This window comes from Colobus angolensis, unplaced genomic scaffold, assembly GCF_000951035.1.
Source record: "Colobus angolensis palliatus isolate OR3802 unplaced genomic scaffold, Cang.pa_1.0 Scaffold19, whole genome shotgun sequence".
In the NCBI taxonomy this organism is placed as follows: domain Eukaryota; kingdom Metazoa; phylum Chordata; class Mammalia; order Primates; family Cercopithecidae; genus Colobus; species Colobus angolensis.
Genome location: NW_012115043.1, coordinates 6528185 through 6533149, shown reverse-complemented (window position 1 = coordinate 6533149; position 4965 = coordinate 6528185).

Here is a 4965-nt window from a genome sequence, read left to right as displayed (position 1 = left end):
TTTTTTTTTTTTTAAACAAGGTCTTGCCCTGTCACCCAGGCTGGCAATTGTTGTAGCTCACTGCAGTCTCCAACTCCTGGCCTTCAGCAATCCTTCTGCCTCAGCCTCATAAATAGCTGGGACTAAAAGGTGTGCAGCACCATGCCTGGCTAATTTATTTTTACAATTTTTTTGTAGAGATAGAGTCTCACTATGTTGCCCAAGTTGGAGGGTAGGGTCTTTCAAGGCGTATAAATCAGATTTTGCAGCTGGTGTAGTTAAAAGCCCTCAATGCCTCCCTAAGACTATTCATCTTAGAATAAAACCCACAGTCCTTACCGTAGCCTGAAGTCAATTCCCCCTTCTGTGCAATGTGACCTCAAGCCTACTGCTCTCCCTTGCTCACTAAGCTTCTGTCACATTGGCCTCCTTGATGTTTCTTAATACCCAAAGCCCTTTCTTATGCCAGAGTCTTTGCACTTGCTCTTTCCTTTGCAGGAAACGCCCTCCCCCTTCCTCCCCACCTCTTTGTGTGGCTGTCTTTTTAGTCATCGATTAGGTCTCAGCTGAAATATCCACTCTTCAGAAAGGCTTCCCCCACCACACATACCATATCTAAAAATGGGCTCCCCCAGTTTCTATTTTTTTTTTTTTTAGAGGGAGTCTCACTCTGTTGCCCAGGCTGGAGTGCAGTGGCGTGATCTCGGCTCATTGCAGCCTCCACCTCCTGGGTTCAAGCAATTCTCCACCTCAGCCTCCCGATTAGCTGGGATTACAGGTGCCCACTAACATGCCTGGCTAATTTTTGTATTTTTAGTAGAGACGGGGTTTCAACATCTTGGCCAGGCTGGTCTTGAACTCCTGACCTCGTGATCCGCTTGCCTCAGCCTCCCAAAGTGCTGGGATTACAGGTGTAAGCCATCACACCTGGCTGCCCAGTTTCTATTTTATTACCCTATTTATGTCCTTTACAGAACTTAACACATTGAGTTGTTAACATGTTTATTTGTTTACTTGCCTGTGGTCCCTCTCTTTCAGCCTCATGAGGACAGGGATCATGCCTGTCATGTTTATGGCTTTGTCCCTGATACATGGGAAACTCTCAAAGGGTATTTTTTTTGTTACTTTTTTTGAGAGACAGATTCTTCCTCTGTCGCCCAGGCTGGAGTGCAGTGGCGTGATGAAGGTTCACTGCAACCTCTGCCTCCTGGGTTCAAGCGATTCTCCTTCTTCAGCCTCCTGAGTAGCTGAGATTACAAGTGCACGCCATCATGCCTGGCTAATTTTTGTATTTTTAGTAGGGACAGGGTTTTTGTCATGTTGGCCAGGCTGGTCTTGACCTCCTGACCTCAGGTGATCCACCTGCCAAGGCCTCCCAAATTGCTGGGATTATAGGCATGAGCCACCACGCCCAGCCACAACAGGTATTTTTTGAATGGATGAATCAATGAGTAAAGAAACCACTCCAAGTCCCAATCCCTCTATCTCTTTTCTAGCTCTTGAATCTATCCTCCACATCTTCGTAACCACTGCTCTGGTTCAGTGGTTCAGCAAGTTGCATTACCTCCAACTTAGATTTCTGGAATAATCTCCTATTCAATGGACTACCCTGTCTTTCTTGCCCATATTGCAGTCATGAAAATGAGCTTGTAAGATGAAAATGAAATTGTGTCATACCTCGCTTCAAGCTTCAGTAGCCCCCTGCTACTTGCAGGAGGTATTTCAATCCCATAGGTCAGCTCTCAAGGCCTTTAGCATTCTGGCTCCTGCTGCCACCTTGGCGGCATCTGACCGAATTCACCTTCCCCATTCTGTCCCCCACACATATGACCACATAAAGACTGCCTACAATTCACCTAACAAGTCAGGATATTCTACAAGTTCTCACTTTTGTGAGATGTTTTCTTGTCCTGAACTTTCCCTCTGCCCCCATTTAACTAACCCTGCTGGAATACAACTCAGCCCCTCCTCTGGGAGCCACTCTCACCATGCACCATGTACTTTTTCATCAAAGTCCTTATCAGGACTGGGTACCATGTCTGAGGCCTATAATCCCAGCACTTTGGGAGGCCAAGGTGGGAGGATTACTTGAGTCTGGGAGGTTGAGACTGCACTGAGCCATGATTGCACCACTGCGCTCCAGCCTGAGTGACGGAGCAAGACCCGTATTATTATTTTTTTAAGTGCCCTTATCAGGACTTGTCTACCTTCCTACTGGTTTGGTTCATCAGCTCTCCAAGGCAGGACCCGGATCTTGCATGGCGTGGTCACACAATGCTGCCCAAAGGAGTCATTTAGTAGGGAGCATAGACTGTGGAGTCAAGCAGAGTTTGAATCCAGTCAAGTGGCCTTAACCGGGTCATCTAACTTCTTCAAGCCTCAGGTTCCTGATCTGTTCAATAAGGATAACAATTGTATCTATTTCATGGATGCTTTTGTGAGGATTAAATGATATACAGGGAGAGTTTAGAATAGTGAGTGGATAACAGGGGGTCCTTACATTCTTTTGAGTGAATAATTGTAGGATGATGCCTTAGAAAGCACCCCCACTTAAGGGGCACTCAGTACACTGCAGAATGATTAAATGGTACACATGCAAAACAGACCCCCACACCCCAAAACCTTCAATGACTTCCCATTGCCCTGAGGTTAAAATGTGGTCTCCTCCACACAACCTACAAGGCCCTCTCTGCACAAAGCTGTCTGCTTTTCCAGACTGGCCGCCCTATACACACATGCTGTGCTGTTCATGCCTCCATGCCATTGCTTACACCCTGTCCCGTCTCCCTAGAATGCCTGTCCTACCCCTTTGTCCTGGTTCTGGTGCCCCTCCTCTGTGCATTTACCCTCTCATTTGACACTTGGCATTCTCATCTGCTTACGTGCCTTTCTCCCCAATAGAGGACAGGGATCCTGAGCTCTGCCATTATCTTCTAGCCACTATCATAGGGCCTGACAGACAGTCAAAGAAAATAAAATACTTGTGTTGAATGAATGCACACGGTATAGAGGCAAACCCAGAGGGCTAGCATGAGCTAGATGGGGAAACCGAGGCCAGAGTAGTTCTCAATGGCTCATTTCCCAAAATGACAGAACTATTTGGATGTCAAAACCAACCTGACCTCACCGCTCTCTCCCTACAAAGGGCTGCTTCTGCATAACAACGTGAATTTCCCCAGGGTCTCCACTCTGTTGCAGGTAGAGCATGAGTTTCCAGAAACAAGATCTTCCAAGTCCTCGGGCATTGGAGTACAATGCAGCACAGCTCTGCAGATTGAGGGAATAAAACCATATGGTGGCTGAAAGAGGTTGCTACATACACAGACTATCTCAGATCCTCAGCCTCAATTTTCCTTCTTCCTTCCTTCCTCTCTCCCTCCCCTCCCTTCTTTCTTTTCGCTCCCTCTGTCCCTCCCTCCCTTCCTTTCTTCCTTCCTTCTCTCTCTCTCTCTCTTTTTTTTTTTTGGACGGAGTTTCGCTCTTGTTGCCCAGGCTGGAGTACAATGGTGTGATCTCAGCTCACTGCAAACTCCGCCTTTCGGGAGATTCTCCTGCTTCAGCCTCCCGAGTAGCTGGGATTACAGGGATGCACCACCTCTCTGGCTAATTTTGTATTTTTAGTAGAGACAGGGTTTCTCCACGTTGGTCAGGTTGGTCTCAAACTCCCGACCTCAGGTGATCCGCGCGCCTCGGCCTCCCAAAGTGCTGGGATTACAGGGGTGAGCCACCGCGCCCAGCTCTTTCCTTTCCTGCCTTCCCTCCCTCCTTCCTTCCTTTCTCTCTCCTTCCTTTTCTTTTTCTTTTTTTCTTTCCTTTTTTCCTTTCTTCCCTCCCTCCTTCCTTCCTCTCTTTCTCCTTCCTTCCTCTTTCTTTTCTATTCTTTCTTTTTCTTGACCAGTGTGATAATATCAGCCTCAATTTTCTTCATTCCTTTAGATAAAGGAACCCAGGCCCAGGCATGAGGGAGAAGTGTACCTGCAGCTCCTTCCCCCTTGTCCTGGGAGCCCCAGGCTGCCGTTTTCCATACTGGGCTGAAAGTGGCCTGGGAGCCTGAGGGCTGGCAGAAGGCCGTGAAAGGAGAGCTTGGTCGCTGGCACAGCCGCTGCTATGGCAGCCTGAGCCGAAGAAGGTCACCACTGATCTCACATGTACTTAATTTTCCCTTCCTTGGCATGGGACAGGATTGACCAGGAGAGCCGAGGGGGAGTATGTGTGTGTGGTGGGGAGCGGTGCTGCAGGCTGCGATGCAGCCAGTTACTTTCTCTCTCTGGGCCTCAGTTTCTCCAATGTAAAATGAGGGCTCATGGTATAACTAAAATCATTACTCTCTGCTGGTCCCCACACTTCCACTCTCCAGCAAGGCTGTCAGGGCTGCAAGATCACCGCGGGATCGGGGGGATGGTCGACCCTCAGATACGGGAGGGATTGAGCGATGCCCAAGGAGGGCAGGAAAACACTGCGCTTGGAGACCCCTGAGAGCCAGGGGCGGGCCGCCCCGTAAAGGGACCCCGGAGTCCCTACTCTCAGCTCCAGCTCTTCCTGTAACACCACCCTCCGGACAGAGACCCAGGCTACAGGCCCGGCCCCGTTCAGAGGTTCCAGAGAGAAGACCAGGCCATCGCCCACTGCCTGGCGTCGGGGAGGAAAGAGGAGGAGCCTCTGTGTGCCCACATCTCTGGCCGCCCAGGGCAGCTTGGCTCGGTCTCGCAACCCCAGCCCACTGGTTCAGGAGACCTCAAAGGCTCCACCGCTAGCGCCCCCAGCGCTCACTCTGTGCGCCCCACCCCAGCCCTGCAGGCGCGCCGCTCCCGCCACCCTCGCTTCAGTCTCTGGGCCGGAAGCCCCCTCCCCTCCCGCGCCGCAGCCCCCTCCTAGTCCTTCTCCCTCTGCGGGTGCAGGAAAGCTTCTCCGCCCCGTCCCGCCCTCTTCCTCCAGTTCCAGCTCCGCCCGGCTCCTCCGTCCAGTCTCCAACCCCCGCCCTGCCCC